Raw genomic sequence first — 20,647 nt, forward strand, 5'->3', positions numbered from 1 at the left:
CACTATAGGTTGTCCCGCCCGAAGCAGTGGGCCTCTCAATGGCAAAATCTGCTGCAGTGGCTCTTTTGGACTCCATGGGCTTTTCATCAAGCCCAAGGTTGGAGCCCAGAGTCCCGCTTAGGTGCCGCATCAGCGGCGTCTGCAATGTTCATTCTACCACGACTGGCACCAGAGCCAGTGCCTCAGTCATTAACACCTGCACCTGCAGTGCCATTTTCGGCACCAGCACTGACTGTGGCACCGATATCGACCGCTTCAGCACCGGAGGCATCAACGGTCCCAGTTGTGGTCAAGGTGCACGACACACCCTCAGCAACGACTATGGCGCCCACACCAGCACCGACACCACCTCCATCATTGGCACTGGCTGTGACGGTGCCTACAGGAACCAGCGCGGGGCATGATGTCGGCACCGACACCCGCACCTTTCACAGCACCAGGACCAGGCCAACCTACCACAGTTCCCATGGGGTCAAGAGATCCCTCAGGTGGGGATGGTAGGGAGCAACCACCTCCCCTGGTGGTCTCCTCCTCCTCCCCCTCACCAGATGAGGCCCTAGCAGGCACTTCAGTAGCACCAGCTCTGCGCCGGGTCACCCAGGGTCTGGGCATTAAGGCGGAGGAAGTTGTGGATGATGTGGACCCTATGGTGGACATTCGGTCTCCCTCTGGCCCTGCCCATATTGCCTTACCACTGATAAAGGCAATCATGGACATGACCAAGGCCCTTTGGCAGACCATGGCTTCATTGCCCCCTTCATCCAAGTGCAATGAGCACCAGTACTTTGTGTCCTCCAAGGGCTATGAACTATTCCCACCTTCAGCCTGATTCCCTGGTGGTGGACACTGCTAACCAGCAGGAGAAGCAAGGATTTCAAGGCCCTTTGCCCAAGAATAAGGACGCCAAAAAACTAGACCTTTTCGGGTGAAAGGTCTACTCCACGGGGGACTGCAGCTCTGAATATCCAACCAGCAGGCCATCATCAGCAGGTACTCCGACAATACCGGCTCAGCAATGGCTAAATTTACGGAGTTGCTCCCCTCAGACTCCCACACTGAATTTTCTGCTTTGGTTGAGGAAGGGAGACAGATCTCCAGAGCGTCCCTTCAGGTGGCATTTGATGGGGCAGATGCGGCAGCCAGAATTATGGCTACTGGAGTGGCCATGATAAGGGACTCATGGCTCCAGGTTCCTGGCCTCCCCTCTGAGGTACAGCAAACCATCCAAGACCTTCCCTTTGAGGGTGAGACTCTCTTCTCAGAGAAAATGGACAAAAGGCTAAACAGCCGTAAAGATTCCAGCACCGCTCTCAGGTCCCTAGGCCTCTATACTTTCGTCCGCAGCGCCAGCGCCAGCAGTGGTTCAGTCAGCAGAACCACAAAGACGGGTCCAGAAGGAGGAATTGGAACAGCAGGAGAAGGCTGCACCAACCCTCTGGCCAGGGTTTGGGACAGCCCAAGCCGTCTTCAGGGGCCAAGCCGGCCTTTTGAAAGCCCAGTTGTTGACCTGAATTTTATGGGTTAGTTGTTATGGCTCGCCACTGATCACATCCAACCAGAAGATTTATAGGTTCTTGTTCAGTTCAGACCAGCGGTGTATTAACGCCTAGGCCGGCAAATTTGCAGGGGTGGCAAATTTATAATAGCAGCTATAGGCTGCTTCCCAAGGTGCCAGTTCACGCCCTCCGCCCCCAGCCCTGCCCCAACTCCACCCCTTCCCCACCTCCTCCCTGCCCCTATTGGTCCCCTTCCCCAAATCCCCGCCCCGGCCCTGCCTCCTCTCCTGAGCGTGCCGCGTTTCCCCCCTTCCCCTGTCCTTCGCAAAGCTGTTTTGCGCACAAGCACTGGCAGGGAGCGGGGAGAAGCAGGACCCGATGGCATGCTCAGGGGAGGAGGTGGAGCGGAGGTGAGCTGGGACGGGTTGGGAGCTGCTGGGAGGGGGCGGCAATTATTTCTGGGCCTAGGGGCGGCAAAATCATTAATCCACCACTGATTCAGACTACAGGGTCCAAGAACTCAGAGAGTTCTATATCGGGAGAGGACTTTCGGGGCACTTGGCAAAAACACTTGCACTGAGGACAATAACAAATTGATAATCTCAATAAAAATTTTTAACAAAAGAATAATAAATGCTATGAAACTTATGACTGCAAAACAGTAAAAGAATTCCAAAACTCCTGGTGGGAACATTCCTATTATAAATACCTTAACCTAACATACTCACACCCTTCCTTGAGGACCCAATAATAGTGAAGGACCAGCCTTACTCCTAGCATGCCTGATAACATGATGGTTCCGGCTTCCCCAATAGTTATGAATGCTGAGTAGTTATACTATACTACACAAGCTGAGCTGATAGAATGATAGTCTATAGAATATAGGAAAACAAAGAAAAGAAAAAAGCTCCCTAAGATATCCTTACATAGTATTTTATAGGATCCCGACACTATGTAATTCATGCCCAACCTACTATACCCAAATCTTATTTCCATACCCTAAGAAATTTATGGGTACCCTTATCCTATAGGTTAGTGGATTATGACACTTACTCTCTACATATTAATAAGGATTGTCTCACTCCAAAAACTGCCAACCTAGACTCTCTTGGCGACTTCCAGATTTGTGGTGTACCCTGCGGTTATCAGCCGCTTTCAGACACCGGATAAACCTGTTCAGTGCTGTGTGTAGTTCCTCCCTTCGGGTCCCCAAAGTTCAGGGACCATTTCTATCTATGCCAAAGGTTGCCATCTTTTATGCTGACTTACTCTTAACTGATCAGATTTTAGCTAATCTTACCGGATACAGGCCGTAGGCTTCTTGCATGTCAGCAAAACTTATTCTATGTATAATTATCAGGAAACACATATCATATGCCTCAACACATCCTAATTTCATAGGAATTGATACTGATAAAATATAAGAATCCTATATGAAATGGATTAATTCAGAAAGAGAAACATATTATTTGATATGGCTGGCTGGATTAGTAGGATATAATAGCTAGCAAAATAATCCTATGGGCTACACAGTCCTGTGTCAGGTACCACACCTGACAATGTATCCCACCCTGCCTTACCTTCTCGTCCTGACTATCCCCTCTCTACCATGCATGGTCCCATATCACCTCGGCCTGATGGGTGCTCTGCATGGTAGAGAGGGGATACTCCATCCACTTCTGTGCCCTTCCACCCCCCTGCCCCATCCTCTTCAGGGACCCTTCTCACAAGCAGCTCCTTATCCAGGAGGTGCAGTCACTCCTATCTTTAGGGGCAGTGTTGGAGGTTCCTCAGGAGCACAGGGGCAAGGGCTTTTATTCATGGTATTTCCTAATACTGAAAGCCAAAGGCAGCCTCAGGCCCATCCTGGACCTGCAAGAACTCAACAAGCTTGTGAAGAAACTCAAGTTCTGCATGGTCTCTCTGGCCTCCATCATTCCCTCATTGGAATCAGCAGACTGGTATGCTGCCCTCAACTTGAAGAACGTGTACTTTCATATCGCGATCACCACACAGGAAGTACCTCAGGTTCATGGTGAACAACACCCACTACCAATTTACAGTTCTCCCATTCGGCCTGCCAGCAGCACCTCATGTTTCCACCAAGTGCATGGCAGTCATTGCTGCATTTCTGGGCAGGCACCGGGTACAGGTGTTTCCTTAGCTCGATGACTGGCTGATCAAGGGCCGCTACAAGACCGAAGTGGAAGCTCAGGTCAGATTCATCAGATCCACCTTCGACAACTTGGGTCTCCTTCTAAAGGAAGTGAAATTGACTCTGTCCCTCATCCAGAGGATAGAATTTATAGGAGCAATATTGGACTCTACCTAGGCCAGGGCATAACTGCTGCAAGCGAGGTTTCAGGCACTGACCAATATCATTCGAGGCCTCAGACGGTTTCCCACCACCACAGCAAGAAACTGCCTGAAGCTTCTCGGATACATGGCTGCCTGTACCTACATGGTGCAGCATGCCAGACCCAGGCTTCGACCTCTTCAGTCATGGCTTGCATCAGTGTACCGCCCGGCCAGGACAGCTTGAACAGGATAGTGATCCTGCCTTGCCTGGTCCTCGACTCCCTTCTATGGTAGCTCGACCCTCAGGAGATATTCTCTGGGATCCCCTTCGCCAGTCTGCAGCCGTCTTTGTCACTAGTGATGGATGCATCAGCCTTAGGTTGGGGAGCACATCTAGGAGACCGCAGGACTCAAGGTCTCTGGTCTCAGGCGGATCTGGTTGTCCACATCAAAGTCAGAGAGCTGAGACCGATGCGCCTGGTGTCCAAGATCTTCCAGACATACTTAACAGGACAATGTGTATCAGTCAGCACAGACAACACCACAGCAATGTTCTATATCAACAAACAGGGGGCGCACACTCTTCTCCCCTGTGCCAGGAAGCCCTCATACTGTGGGACTTCTGTGTAGAACATTCAATACACCTACAAGTGTTGGACCGCCCCAGAGTACAGAACGAGCTGACGGACCACCTCAGCAGGTGATTTCATGGCCACGAGTGGTCCCTTCTCCCAAAAGTCGTGATTTCCATTTTCCAGAGGCGGAGCTTTCCCCAGATAGACCTGTCCACCACGCAACAGGAAGTGCCAGCAGTTCTGCTCCTTCCAAAATCCCAGCCCGGGCTCCAGCGCAGATGCATTCCTCCTCCACTGGGGAGGTTGTCTCCTATACGCCTTTCCGCCCATACCGCTGGTTCACAAGGTACTCCTCAAGAGCTCAAGGGAACGAGCTCAGGTCATATTGATAGCTCCAGCCTGGCCCCATCAGCACTGGTACCCATGTCTCCTAGACATGTCCATGGAAGCTCTGATCACCCTGACACTCTTCCCGGACCTTCTGACACAAGATCATGGTCATCTTCAACATCTGAACCTTGAGTTGCTTCACCTCACAGTGTGGAAGCTCTATGGTTGAACCCGATGGAGCTTTCCTGTTCAGACCAGGTTAGGTCTTCCTTGGCAGCAGAAAACCCTCTATGAGATCCACATACCTTGCCAAGTGGAAGAGATTTTCAATCTGGTCAGCGCAGTGCCAGTCGTCACTGACACTAGCATCAGTGCCGCTTATTCTGGACTACCTCCTCCATCTGAAGCAGCAGGGACTTTCGTTGTCGTCAATAAGGATGCACTTAGCCGTCATCTCAGCCTTTCACCTGGGCGAGGAGGGCTGCTCTGTGTTTGCTAACCCGATGGTCAGCCAGTTTTTAAAAGGGCTCAACAGGCTATACCCTAACATCCGTCAGCCTGTCCCTGCCTGGGACCTCAACCTGGTCTTCTCTAGACTCTTTTGAGCCCTTGGCGACATGCTCCCTGCTCTACCTCTCTTACAAGGTGGCGTTCCTGGTGGCAATAACCTCGGCCAAGAGGGTGTCTGAACTCAGGGCCCTATCCTCAGAGCCCCCTTATACCATGTTCTATAAGGACAAAGTGCAGCTAAGACCTCATCCTGCTTTCCTCCTGATGGTTGTGTCACAGTTTCACATCAACCAGGACATCTTCCTCCCAGTGTTCTACCCTAAGCAGCATTCTAGTGGCAGGGAGCAGAGACTCCACTCACTGGATGTCTGCAGGGTGCTGGCCTTCTATATCGAGGGAACAAAGCTCTTCAGAAAATCGGTCCAGCTATTTGTGGCGGTGGCGGACAGAACGAAAGGCCTACCCTGCATAGGCGCCGACTGTGTGGGTGCTTCGGGGCTGGAGCACACACAGGGAAAAATTAGTGGTGCTCTGCGCTCACCGGCAGCCAAGCTCCCCTCCCCCCACACCCCACCTCCTCCTCCCCCGCTGAGCACACCATGTCCCCGCTCCTCTGCCTACTCCCAGTGTTTCCTGCCCGGCCGCTGCCAAACAGCTGTTTGGCAGCGTTAGCACACTCCGGGAGCGGGGGGAGGAGCGGGAATGTGGTGCGCTTAGGTGAAGAGGTGGGGCTGGGGTGGGGATTTGGGGAAGGAATTGGAATATTAGCAGGGAGGGGGCAGAGTTGCGGTGGGGACTTTGGGGAAGGGGTTGGAATAGGGGCGGGGAAAAAGCGGGGCAGGGACAGGGCCTCATGGAAGGGGTGGAGTGGGGGTGGGGCAAGTGGCAGAGGGGGGGTCGAGCACCCACATGAAAGAGGGGAAGTCGGCCCCTATGTTACCTGTGTCATCGCACGCATTTCTTCATGGATCACATCCTGCATCTGCAAATGCTACAACCTGGTGGGGATTCCCGCACCCCTGATCACTGCGCGCTCCACCAGGGTGCAGGCTTCATCAACAGCATTCCTGGCGCAGATCCCTGCTCAGGAAATCTGCAGAGTGGCGACATGGTCTTCCATCCATACTTTCACCACACACTGTGCGATTACTCAGCAAGCCAGAGACGACGCGGCCTTTGGACAAACTGTGCTCCAAATCAGTGGAAGACTCTGACCCCCCTCCTGAACTTGGGCTTGTGAGTCACCTAAATGGAATTGACATGAACAATCACTCGAAGAAGAAAAAAACAGTTATTCACCTTCTCGTAACTGTTGTTCTTCGAGATGTGGTGTTCACGTCCATTCCAATACCCAACCTTCTACTCCTCTGTTGGAATAGCTGGCAAGAAGGAAATGAGGGGGTGGCAGGTCAGCAGGGCTCTATATGGGGCCGGTCGCCTTGAAGGCAGAACTCCAGCGGGCGCCCAGACCGACCCTTCGGTTGCTGCTAGGGGAAAAATCTTCCCACTACTGTCCACGTGTGCATGCGTACACACCTGATTGGAATGGACATGAACAACACATCTCGAAGAACAACACTTACAAGAAGGTGAGTAACCGTTTTATCTGATCAGTATATGGGGAGAGGAGGCTGTGCAGTCCCAGCTGCGCTTGAGCCATAGGAACTGGGATACCTACTGGCACATTTCTCGAGGCTTGTGTGAGAAGGACTGTGATTGGGGGACACTGCAGTGCAGAGCGAAGATAAAGGAGCTGAGGCAGGCGTACCATAAGGCGAGGGAGGCAAACCGTCACTCCGGTGCTTCACCTAAGACCTGCTGGTTCTATAAGGAGCTGGACGCTATCCTTGGTGGCGACCTCACTTCCAACTGCCAAGAGCCCTGTGGATACCTCAGAGGGAATGGAGGTGGCGGAAAGAGCACTTAATCCGAAGGATGAAGTTATTGATGAAGTGGTGGAGTTAGATGAGGATGTGCAGCTCCCAGCAGGGTCGCCCAGTGGGGCAGGCAGTCATGAACCATTCTTCACTCCAGAGGTGTCTAGCCAGTCTCATCAGTCGCTCTCCAGGGAGCAAGAAGCAGGAGATGAGATGCCGGGTAAGTGGCTGTGGCTTGTGTAGTGTGGAGGTGGATTCAGGGTATAGAAATGTGGGAGGCTGGCTGTGTTTCTGTGAGGTGGACATTTCCCCGTGTAGCTAATTGGTACGGAGGAACAGGGTGTGGATGCCCGCTGAGATCTCACGGGAATCCTCCAGAGAGATCTCCAGGGAAGTCTTCTGGAGGTCCTTGGCAACCCTCTGCCAAAGGTTCCATGGCAGAGCAGCTTTGCCACGCCATTCGGCAATCACTTGTACAGGGACCAAAGTGGCACATAGGCGAGCAGCATGGAGACCAAGACGGAAGCCACAAGCATGCAGTAGATGTACCCTCGTTTCCCTGCTTACCCTCAGCAGTGAGATGTCTGCTAGAATGCCTCCTGCCTGTGGAAAAGTGTGGGAGAATTTTAGAATTTTTTCCATAGAATGCTGCACCACGACCCTGGAAGAGAGCATGTGCTCTTTTCCCCACGTGGAGCATCGAATCCCCCCCCCCCCCCACCAATATTCACCATGCTTTGTCTGTTCATGGAGATGTGTGCATGGCTAGGGTCAGTGAGAAAGTGATTGCAAAAGTTGTATTTATCTGAAATGCTACAATGCTGTGCATGAATTTAACAATTCCCTTTCTGTGCATTGTCCCCTGTGCTTCACCAAGTGTGGCCTTCAGGAACACCCCATGCACTCTGGCTGAGCGTCTCCGCCAGACAAGAAAGCGCCCAAGACACAGCAAAGAAGACGTGTTCCGGGAGGTAGTGCAGTGCTCCAAGGCAGAAAAAAGGGAACGTAAGGAATGCTGGGAAGCCGTATGGCAAGACAGAAAAGAGAATCAAGTGTTTGTTAAGGACGCAACTGAGAGGATGATGAAAGTCATGGAGGAGCAAACGCAGATGCTGCAGTCCTTAGTAATGCGGCCGGCTGAGTGGATCCGTGCCCGCCCTCCCCTGCAGCACATTCAGACCTCTTTTCCATGCCCTCCGAAACTCTGCCCGCACATTTCTTTCCACTTTCCAGGACTTCCTGGTTTCCCCTTCACTCCACCCCCTCAGACAACTTTCACAATGATAGCTGGACCTACACACAGTTGTGAAAGTCTGTCCTTCCCTGGTTCCTCCATTCCCAGCAGGCATCTGTGTGTTTGTGTGCGCTGTTTCTTGTTCAACAAAAGCAAAGTCTTTTAATGGTGAATCACCTTTATTTTTTTTTCTACAAATTGAGATTGCAGTCCTTCGTAGTGCGGCCGGCTGACCGGATCCGTGCCCGCCCTCCCCTGCAGCACATTCAGACCTCTTTTCCATGCCCTCCGAAACTCTGCCCGCACATTTCTTTCCACTTTCCAGGACTTCCTGGTTTCCCCTTCACTCCACCCCCTCAGACAACTTTCACAATGATAGCTGGACCTACACACAGTTGTGAAAGTCTGTCCTTCCCTGGTTCCTCCTTTCGCAGCAGGCATCTGTGTGTTTGTGTGCGCTGTTTCTTGTTCAACAAAAGCAAAGTCTTTTAATGGTGAATCACCTTTATTTTTTTTTCTACAAATTGAGATTGCAGGCTCTACCACTAAGAATATAAGAATGGCCATACTGGGTCAGACCAAAGGTTCATCTGGCCCAGTATCCTGTCTTCCAGCAGAGGCCAATCCCAGGTGCCCCAGAGGGAATGAACAGAACAGGTAATCATCGAGTGATTCATGCCCTGTCGCCCATTCCCAGCTTCTGGCAAACAGAGGCTAGGGACACCATCCCTGTCCATCCTGGCTAATAGCGATTGAAGGACCTATCCTCCATGAACGTATCTAGTTCTTTTCTGAATACATACACAGGCATTGTAATCATTGTCTTACAGGAATTTAAGGCCCCAAATGACACCATTGCATCCTAGGAAAACTAACACCAATGACAGAGATATACATTACTGGTACTCATTGTCAAAGTGCTGCCTCAAAGCCTCCCTGACTCGAATTGCCCCCCTCTGGGCTCCTCTGACAGCCCTGGTATCTGGCGGCTCAAAATCAGCGGCCAAGTGGTCTGCCTCCCTACTCCACCCCTGAGCAAACCTTTCACCCTTAGCTTCACAGAGATTATGCAATGTACAGCTCGTGGCTACGACCACTGGAATATTACCCTCATTACGGTGTAGCTTGCCATAAAGGCATTGCCAGTGCACCTTTAATCTGCCAAATGCACATTCAACTGTCATCCAGCACCTACTCAGCCTGTTGTTGACCCGCACCTTAGTGCTGTCCAGGTGTCCCAAGTAAGGTTTCCTGAGCCACATCTATAAGAGGTACTCAGGGTTCCCCAGGATCACTATGGGGATTTCAACATCCCCCACAGTAATCTTCTGGTTTGGAAAGAAAGTCCCCATTTGCAGCTTTCTGTACAAGCTGGTGTTCCTGAAGATGCATACGTCATGCACCTTCCCGGAGCACCCTGTGTTGATGAAACTCCCTCGGTGATCCACAAGCGCCTGCAACACCATGGAGAAGTACCCCTTCCTATTGATGTACTCTGCTGCAAGGTGATCTGGTGACAAAATGGGAATATGTTTGCCATCTATTGCTCCTCCACAGTTAGGGAACTCTATTTCTGCCATCCACTATTTCGTGCACATTTCCCAGAGTCACAGTCCATCATAGCAGGATGCGATTTATTACCCTGCACACTTGCATTAACGTAGCCCCAATGGTCGACTTCCCAGCTCCAAATTGATTCGCAACCGACTGTAGCAGTCTGGAATCGCCAGCTTTCACACAGCAATTGCCACACGGCTCTCTACTGAGAGGGAAGCTTTCATTCTGGTGTCTTTGCGCCGCAGGTCTGGGGCGAACTCTGCACACAGTTCCAGGAAGGTGGCTATCTGCATCCGAAAGTTCTGTAGCCACTGCCCTTCATCCCGCACCTGCATGACAATACAATCCCTCCATTCAGTGCTTGTTTCCCAAGCCCAAAAGTGATGGTCTACCCTATGCAGCTGCTCTGTGAATGCCAAAAGCAATCTCAAGTTGCTCCTATCCATGTCACTCAGAATGTCAGTGCCTGCCAGTCTTCTTCAGTTAGGAACTTGATGATTAACTGCACTGCCATCCGCGATGTCTTCATGACAGTTAACAGAGCATAGGGGAGCAGTGCAGGGTCCATCTCTTCTCACAAATATGCCTGGGTGAACAGCAGAGAATGGCTGTTGCAAAAATGCCACAAAAGAAAGCTGGAAGCCCATGAAGTGCTGGGACACAAAGCAATGCATCCCGGGACATTTAGCCACATCCCAAGATGCACCGCGACCCACTCCGGCTTCCCACAACACCTAGTGACAGAAGGTGTTGAGCTGGACAGTGGGATAGGTACCCACAGTGCAATGCTCACACTGTCGACGATGGTGCCCCCATCTGTCCCGTGATCTGCTGACAGAGGGAACAAGTATGAACATGAAATTCCGATTTTTATTATGTTGCCTTTTGGGTGTCAACATCACTTTTGTCAACAAAAATTGGTAGTGTAGATATGGCCTTATTTTTGTCAGGAGATAGTATGGTGAATACACACAGGAAACTGGTCTGTTTGGTCAAAAGATGTCACTTTTGCATATGTATGCAGTGGTGGTGTAGCTATGTTGGTCATAGTGTTTTAAGAGAAACAAGTTGGGTGAGGAAATATCTTTTATTGAACCATCTTCTGTTTGTGATGTTCTCACCAACAAAAGTTGGTCCAATAAAAGATATTACCTCACCCACCTTGTCTCTGTGTTGTCAGTTATCAGAGCAAAAACAATCCAAAGTGCATTGAGCATGTAAAAAGTATTGGCCTATTTGACTTCTGTGGAGGCTGAGGGTTCCACCATAGAAACACCAATGGCCAGCCTCCCTTTTGTGGGGACTGTGGGGGAGCACAAAGGAACTGAGGTTTATGAAAGCCTGGAGGCTAATCCTAAAGGCAGGGGTAGGGGTGGAGATTAACAAAATGGCACCAGTGTGGGACGCTGAGCAGAGAATCCCAAATGACACCCACTTCTCCAAGAAGGGATGAATGGAGTCAGTGGAGATGAAAAGTGTCTGTCTGACAGCCCCAGAGACCAAAGTCTTCTGTTTATCCCCAGAAAAGGTAAAGCAAAGGCAACAGCAATGTAAATTACACACACCCATTCTGCTGATTTGCCTCTCCCCTTCCCAAAAGGTAACATCAGTAGTGCTGGGCAGGGAATTCAGTCTCCCTGGCCCAAGCAGAGAGGCCAGCTTTGATGGTTGGCTTTATATGATCACCTGTCCAGAAGGGACAGTCTTTTTTTAAAAAATATTTTTTTGTAAAATAAGTTTTGTGCTGGATGCCAGCCTGGGAAGATGAAATCCTTGCTTTATCCACAGAGCAGGTAAAGCAGTGGTAGCCGCAAAGCAACCTGCCCTCCACTCCTACCCAGTGCTGCAACCCTACTCTTGAAGAGATCATCACTATGGTGGGAGGGGGAGTGCGCGGGGGTTGTCTTTAGTGAATTGTGTAAAGTTAGCTCCTGTTGTCAATCCACTTCCAAGTGTACAGGTGTCTGCATCTCCCTTCCAAAAACCAACCAACCAACCAAAAACAACAACAAAAGCCCCCGGTTGGTACTGTCTAGCCCTAGCCCTTTTGCTGGCGTTCTCAGCAGAGAGGCCCAAGGATTGAATGAGTCATGAAGACTAAACATGCCTCTCAGCCTAAAAGTGGTATCTCAAGGCCAGACCTAAACCACATTGATCTGTGTGCATGTTGTACCTATCTTGTCAGGCTAAGTAAAGAATTCTCTTTCTAAGAGCTGTTGCTCTGGAACCTACATCAGCACAAATTCCATCCAGCCTTTTTTGTTTGTTTTTTTCAATAAAGTGATGGAACATGCAGGTTTCTTAAAGTTATCTTTGTAGAGTATCAGTATTCTCCTCTGACACTCTAAAACACCTAATAAACTATGAGTTGAAATAACTACAAATGTAAAGCAGTCAGAATAATTTCTGATTGAAATAGGTGAACCACAAACAGACTGTCAAGCTGCATCAGGTCGCCATAGCGACAAGACTTCCAAAGTGATGCAAGGAAGGCTCAGCATCAAAGAGCATTGCTGGAGTCCCTGACAAAATGAGAGGCGCAGCCAGACCAAAAGGAGGGTTGGGATTACCTTCCTGGGGGAATAATCCTGCACTGGGTGACTTTACAATTTGCAGAAGGTAGGAGATTAGGCAATGAGATGCCACATTGCTGGTCTCACTACCTAAGAGAGTAAGTGGGTAGGTCAGGGAGTTGTGGGTTTGCCTGGGGCCCCCAGAAACATGGGGCCCAAAGCAGTCAAATGGGTTGGCTGTGTTCAAGGCAGACCCTGGGGAGAGGGAATGACCTACATGCTGTCATTGGTCTTTTCCAGCTCTAATTTCTATTTGTGAGCAAGACCAGGAGAAGGTTAAAAAACATTGTGAAGCCAGCAAAAAACAAATGCAACCCAATACAGGACTAGAGAATCTTTCCCATCGTTCAGCTATGAGAAAGATCACCTAACATAATGGCTACTATCTGTCATGTGGGGCTTCCTCTCCATTCCTCTTCTGGGGGAGAACACTGCGTAGGGGGTTTCTTTCTGACTGTGAGCTGAAACACCATGTGTTGTGATCTGAGAAGGCGAGGTTGCAATAGCATGCTTTGCACTGGACTGGAAAGGTGTGAGGTCTGTCATAGTTCTTGCAGAAGTAAGTTTTATTGTCTTGGGCCAGTGCCCAGAAAAGCTCTGTCTCCCTGCACACAAAAGCGGCTCTCTTGCAGTAGACCATTCCACTGTGCCAGAGTGTCCAGAGCAGCGGAAACCCCAAAGGGTGAGGTTGTCCCTCATGCATCCTGGACCCAGACTGTTTCCAGTTAAGTACCAAGTCCTGACACTTGACAGAGTATTGAATGGGATTTAGTGGCGTGAGCAGGATATGGGGTGATGGATTTGCAGTTACCTGTAGTTCTGATGTGTGCTGCGGCATTCTGTACCAGTTGTAGCTGTCTCAGGACTGATGATTTCAAACCCAGGTCAATTACATCACTATAACTCAAACAGGAGGTAAACAAAGGCATATATTACTGAGGCCAGAGCATCATCCACAAAACTGTGATGCAGTTCTCCTAGCCTCACCGAGATGATGGATCACATTTCTCCTGGATGTTGCTGTTTGCTAACTCAGTGAAACATGTAGAAGATCACGTGCACTATAGCTGGCTTGACAATTTTGTGGGAAAGCATTCTTGGCTGGAGAAGTTTCAGAGTAACAGCCATGTTAGTCTGTATTTGCAAAAAGAAAAGGAGTACTTGTGGCACCTTAGAGACTAACCAATTTATTTGAGCACAAGCTTTCGTGAGCTACAGCTCACTTCATCGGATGCATACTGTGGAAAGTATAAAAGATCTTTTTATACACACAAAGCATGAAAAAATGGGTGTTTACCACTACAAAAGGTTTTCTCTCCCCCCACCCCACTCTCCTGCTGCTAATAGCTTATCTAAAGTGATCACTCTCCTTACAATGTGTATGATAATCAAGGTGGGCCATTTCCAGCACAAATCCAGGGTTTAACAAGAACGTCTGAGGAAGGGGGGGGTAGGAAAAAACAAGGGGAAATAGGTTACCTTGCATAATGACTTAGCCACTCCCAGTCTCTATTCAAGCCTAAGTTAATTGTATCCAATTTGCAAATGAATTCCAATTCAACAGTCTCTCACTGGAGTCTGGTTTTGAAGTTTTTTTGTTGTAATATCGCAACTTTCATGTCTGTAATCGCGTGACCAGAGAGATTGAAGTGTTCTCCGACTGGTTTATGAATGTTATAATTCTTGACATCTGATTTGTGTCCATTTATTCTTTTACGTAGAGACTGTCCAGTTTGACCAATGTACATGGCAGAGGGGCATTGCTGGCACATGATGGCATATATCACATTGGTGGATGTGCAGGTGAACAAGCCTCTGATAGTGTGGCTGATGTTATTAGGCCCTGTGATGGTGTCCCCTGAATAGATATGTGGGCACAGTTGGCAACAGGCTTTGTTGCAAGGATAGGTTCCTGGGTTAGTGGTTCTGTTGTGTGGTATGTGGTTGCTGGTGAGTATTTGCTTCAGGTTGGGGGGCTGTCTGTAGGCAAGGACTGGCCTGTCTCCCAAGATTTGTGAGAGTGTTGGGTCATCCTTCAGGATAGGTTGTAGATCCTTAATAATGCATTGGAGGGGTTTTAGTTGGGGGCTGAAGGTGATGGCTAGTGGCGTTCTGTTATTTTCTTTGTTAGGCCTGTCCTGTAGTAGGTGACTTCTGGGAACTCTTCTGGCTCTATCAATCTGTTTCTTCACTTCCGCAGGTGGGTAAAGCTATTACCAACAGGAGAGTGGGGTTGTGTGTGTGGGGGGGGGGGAGAAAACCTGGATTTGTGCTGGAAATGGCCCAACTTGTTTATCATACGCATTGTAAGGAGAGTGATCACTTTAGATAAGCTATTACCAGCAGGAGAGTGGGGTGGGGGGAGAGAAAACCTTTTGTAGTGGTAAACACCCATTTTTTCATGCTTTGTGTGTATAAAAAGATCTTCTATACTTTCCACAGTATGTATCCGATGAAGTGAGCTGTAGCTCACGAAAGCTTATGTTCAAATAAATTAGTTAGTCTCTAAGGTGCCACAAGTACTCCTTTTCTTTTGGCTGGAGAAGACCACACTGTGGGCCTGATCCAAAGCCCAGGAAAGTCAGTGGCAGGGTTTCCATTGACTTCACTGCACCTTGGCTCAGGTTAGTGGGAGTAAGCTCTTTTAAACAACTTCCTCTGCCTACAGCTACAACTGCTGCCTTCCTCTAGGCTTTAACTTCCACTATCTCTTCCAAGGCTAGACACAAAGGGTATGCCTACACTAGAGCTGGAGGTGTAATTTCCAGCTTGGATAGACATACCTGCTCTAGCCCTGATGGAGTGAGCATGCTAAAAATAGTAATGCAGCTGCCTGGGGGGCAGGACAGGCTAGCTGCCCTGCACACACTCCTTTCTGATCCTTGGTGCACACTCAGGGTGGCTAGCTCACCTGCCTCCCATGCGGCCGTGGCTGCACTGCTATTTTTAGCTTGCTTGTTCGATCAGCACTAGTGCATGCACACTTACCCTAGCTGGAAATTACACCTCCAGTTCCCAGGTAGATGTAGCCTAGGACAGCTGGGTGACAGTGCTGCTGTAATAGGTTGTCAGTGACAGCGATGGCTGCACATCATTGGCACATTGTTGGCATCTGAGCCCAGTAGGTCTTACTATTTCTCCTAGTGGTTCTGTGTTAATATTGAACAGGCCATGGGAGAGAATTGAGCCAGGTGAGACGTCTTGTGGCAGAGGTGCAATTTCCCATCATTAACCTCTGCATGTGGCTCTCCAGGAAGGATTCCAAACATTTTAATGAATTTTCTGGGGTCCCCTACACCCCTTCTCTCAATTAGGATACCAGGAGCAGCATCTTGTGATCGACCATACTGAATGTTGTGGAGAGATCCAGAAGTATATTTGGCCATTATTCTGCAACATAGGATGAACAGACATGTACCTTACAGAATCATAGAAATGTAGGGCTGGAAGGCACCTCAAGGAGTCATCAAGTCCCACCCGCTGTGCTGCAGCAGGACCAAGTAAACCTAGTCCAGTGGTTCTCAACCGGGGCGTGTCCCCCTGGGGGAATGCAGGGGTCTTCCAGGGATATATCAACTCATCTAGATATTTTTATAGTTTTACAACAGGCTACATAAAAAGCACTAGCAAAGTCAGTACAAACTAAAATTTCATACAGACAATGACTTGTTTATACTGCTGTATATACTATACACTGAAATGTGAGTACAAGATTTATATTCCAGTTGATTTATTTTATAATTATATGGTAAAAATGAGAAAGTCAGCAATTTGTCAATAACAGTGTGGCTGTGATACTTCTGCATTTTTACGTCTGATTTTGTAAGCACTGTTTTTAAGGGAGGTGAAACTCGGGGGGGAACGCAAGACAAATCAGACTCCTGAAAGGTTGAGAGCCACTGACTTAGACCATCCCTGACAGGTGTTTGTCCAACCTGTTCTTAAACACTTCCAAGGATGGGGATTCCACAGCCTCCCTTGAAAGCCTGTTCTAGTGCTTAACCACTCTTATAGTTAGGCCACGTCTACACTATACGCTTTGGTTCTAAGTTGCAAGTAATGGCAACATAAAGGTACTGGAGATAGTATATCTCTTGAGTGCATTCATACTTGGCTCCTTGTGCCAGCACTGCATGTACTCATCAGGAGTGCATGTGTCGATATACAGTGCAGTGCACCATGGGTAGACGTCTCAGTGTGCAACTTGCCATCGTCTGGCACGCTGTCTTTGTGGGCAATGCATGGCTAGGCAGAAACGAGTCCTGCAGGGGTCACTGGGAGCGAGGGGGGTCACATTTACATCATGCAACCTTCTCCAGGCCATAATGCCACCCAAACCCATAATTTTCTTGCCTTTTTTAAAATCCCACAAATCTGGACAGTGCTTGTTGCTGGCCGCCATCTCTGACAAAAGCATGGAGCCCACATAGCTCTGCACCATTATCATGAGCATTGCAAACACAGAAGGCACAATCCTCCAGTATTTGCAGAGCCACAGGAAGAACCACAGCTGTGGGGAACGGGGTAGTTTCAGGGAGAACAGGTGGCTGTGGGACATAGCGAGAACCAGTTCAGGTGTGTTGGTAGAATTCACGGAGCAGCTGCAGAGGGTGGAGCGCCACTTCTGGGCCTGAGAAATGAGCACTGACTGGTGGGACAGCACGGTAATGCAGGGTTGGAATGACAAACAGTGGCTGCAGAACTTTCCAGTGTGCATGGCCACGTTCCTGGATCTGTGAGCTGAGCTCACCCCAGCCTTCCAGAGCAGGGATACCAAAGTGAGAGCTGCCCTGACAGTGGAGACGTGCGTGGTGACCGCACTGTGGAAGCTTGCAACACTGGCTTGCTACCGGTCAGTGGGAAATCATTTTGGAGTGCGAAAATCCACAGTGGGGGCCACTGTCTGCAAGTGTGTAGGGCCATTACTCATCTCCTGCTACACAGGACTGTTACTCTTGGCACTGTGTAGAACAGAGTGGCTGGATTTGCAGCAATGGGGTTCCTGCTCTTCAGTGAAGCAATAGACGGCACGCATATCCCTATTGTGGGAAAGGGTTACTTTTCTACGGTTATACAAGCATTGGAGGAACGTCAGGGATGTTTCACAAACATCAGTGTTAGCTGTCAGGGAAGGTACATGATGCTCACATCTTTAAGAACACAGGACGGTTCAGAAAGCTGCAAGCTGGGACACTTTCTCACCAGTGGATTACCACTGGTGATGCTGAACTCCCAAGAGTGATCCTGGGGGGACCCAGCCTACCCCTTGCTACCCTCTCTCATGAAGCCATACGCTGGCTATCTCAACAGCACCAAGGAAATATTCAACTACCAGATCAGCAGGTGTCGAATGATGGTTGAATGTGCTTTTGGTAGATTGAAAGGATGTTGGTATTGTTTACTCACTAAATTAGATCTCAGTGAGAAAAATATCCCAATGGTTATAGCTGCCTGTTGTGTCCTGCATAGTATCTGTGAGGCTAAGGGGGGAAAGCTGCTGCCAGAGTGGAGGGCAGAGGTGGAGTATCTATCTGCTGCATTTGAACAGCCTGACGCAAGGGCTATTAGCGAAACTCAACACAGAAGGTCTTGAAAGAGCACTTTAACGGTCAGCCAAAGTAATATGGTATGGTGGACTGTGCTCTACCTGACCCTGAAGTTTTGGAGCCTAGTAGGACTTATGTGGTGCTTGGAGTATACATATGAATCTAACAGTCTGTTTGTGCACCTACTAATTTTGTGGTGCTTGCAGTACATTTATAATTATTACACTGTGTTTGTCACTGATCCTTTGAGTTCTGTCGCCCTGTACCATAACAAGAAGTGGGTGCTTTCAATACCACTAGGCATTCTGCAGCCTGAACTGTGAACTAATAAAGACTAATTAGTTTTAAAAAAATAGAATTTTATTGAGTCACACAACCACAACAAAAAATATGTGCACTTTAAAAGCAAATACAATGGAAACTTTTGAAATAAACGAATGAAACAGTACTTAACAAGGGGAAAGAACATTCCTGTCCATTTTGGTTCATTTTGGCTACACCCTACATCAACCATAGCTCTCACAGGTCAGTTCTCCTCACTGTCCCCCTGGTGGAGTGATAGGGGTAGGGATGCAGCCCTGATGTCACATGGAATGTTGGGGTGGGGGGTGCAGGGAGGTGCTAAAATGGAGTTCTCCATTGACTGCAAAAGGAGGTGAGACCATGCCTGTTGAACTTGTAGGTCCACAAGAGTCTGCCGCATCTGTTTGCTGCTGGAGAAGCCCCACTATGTCTTGGTGCAGCTCCCTCTCCTCTTCCTGCAGGACTCCTGGGCCTTTCCCCATATGCTCTTTTGTTCTTCATACAATCTGAAATATTTGCCCTTCAGGACTTCTGCTCACAGCCTAATGCAGCATTGCCTTGCAGGATTTCACTAAACACATCATCCTGAGTCATCTTCTTTCTCCTCCTTACCTGGCTTAGGCATGCCGCGGATGTAGAGGGGGAACCCGTCAACGCTGCAACGGCAGCAGATACAGATAAAACACATGGAGGTGTTATTGTCAGTATAGTCACAATGAAAAGTGAAAGTTAAGATTCAGAACTCCCTTCCCTTGCTTCCCTGAAGTTTTAAACAAGACCTGCTTATTGACACTTCAACCTTGGAGTGCTTGTGCACAACACCGCTCTTCAGTCCCAGCCATAGTGAGTATGGCCCGCCAGGGCAAGCAGAGTGAGAAATGAGTAGAGAATTGTTCAATCGCATGAAACAACATGAGTATAGGGCCATTGCACTGAATACTGGCACTATTTTCCACAGGTGCTGATTTCAGTTGATATCTAACCCTGTAGGGTAACAAAGGCAGAGAGAGCTCAGCAGCTACTGGTGTCCTAAAGCTGCCTGGGCTTGTATGCCACGAGCTTGTTTACTGCAATGGTGCCAGCTGAATCCATCATGCAGTGGCATGGGAAAATGTTCTACTGTGGCGGAAGAAATTAGGCCGCCATCCTAGAAACCTTCAGGAGAGGATTGCAGAGTGGCTCCATGAAAGGTTCATTGCGATCTCTCATGAGGATTCAAGGGACATACCGGGGTACATAAACCAACTGCTCTGCATGCCCCCCTTTCACCTAACTTTACAGAGGAATGAAAAGCAAATAATAACTCTACCTCTGTTTGTTGTATCCCTACCTCTTCTAGTATGAATACGTTACTGAAAAGTCAATCGCTGTCCTGCTACTTTGGGGTCAGGCATCATCAGTACATTTAACTATTTTAATGGGAAATGCATTCACACGCTTACCCAAGGTTCCTTCCCCTACATCAGGCTTGCCCATGTTCAACTGCCAGGACTGTGGTGGAGTCTCTGCCATGGAACTGCCTTGTGGCACAGCTGGACCCCCACAGTTGCATATTTCCCATCCTCCTCCTCTTCCTCCTCCTTGCTGGTTACTCCAAGGACCTGTGACTTGTACTCCTTGGAGATACCCATAGTGGTATGTGGGGTGGTCGCGAGGTCTCCACCAGTATGCCATGCTGCTCGCTGTAAAAGTGGCAGATCTGCAGCTTGACACCAGATTGACTGTTGGCCTCCCTGGTCTCCTGGTATGCCTGCTGCAGTTTCTTGGCTTTCATGTGGCACTGCGGCTGGTCCCTGTCATAAAAACAGAAGAATGGCTATACTGGGTCAGACCAAAGGCCCATCTAGCCAATGCCAGGTGCCCCAGAGGGAATGAACAGAACAGGTAATCGTCAAGTGATCCATCCCCTGTCGCCCAGTCCCAGCTTCTGGCAAACAGAGGCTAGGGATACCATCCCTGCCCGTCCTGGTTACTAGCCATTGATGGACCTATCCTCCATGAATTTATTTAGGTCTTTTTTGAATCCTGTTACAGTCTTGGCCTTCACAACATCCTCTGGCAAGGAGTTCTACAGGTTGACTGTGCATTGTGTGAAAAAATACTTGCTTTTGTTTATTTTAAACCTGCTGCCTATTAATTTCATTTGGTGGCCCCTAGTTCTTGTGTTAAGAGAAGGAGTATCCTTATTTACTTTCTCCACACCAGTCATGATTTTATAAACCTCTATCATATCCCCCTTAGTCGTCTCTTTTCCAAGCTGAAAAGTCCCAGTCTTATTAATCTCTCCTTATACGGCAGCCGTTCATACCCCTAAATATTTTTGTTGCCCTTTTCTGAATCTTTTCCAA

At 48.9% G+C, this 20,647-nt stretch overlaps 1 long non-coding RNA gene across 1 annotated transcript in view; it reads right to left on the bottom strand.

Annotated features, from left to right (window-relative positions):
* Positions 1 to 18,369: 18,369 nt before the first annotated feature.
* Positions 18,370 to 20,647, bottom strand: part of LOC114019600 — a 38,328-nt gene continuing 36,050 nt past the window's right edge. Inside the window, exons 4-5 of the long non-coding RNA XR_003564635.3 lie at positions 19,742 to 20,092; positions 18,370 to 18,955 (exon numbers count right to left, since the gene is read on the bottom strand). This is a non-coding gene — a long non-coding RNA (uncharacterized LOC114019600). The remainder of the gene's footprint in view (positions 18,956 to 19,741; positions 20,093 to 20,647) is intronic.

This window comes from Chelonia mydas, chromosome 1 (assembly GCF_015237465.2).
Source record: "Chelonia mydas isolate rCheMyd1 chromosome 1, rCheMyd1.pri.v2, whole genome shotgun sequence".
Taxonomy (NCBI): Eukaryota; Metazoa; Chordata; order Testudines; family Cheloniidae; genus Chelonia; species Chelonia mydas.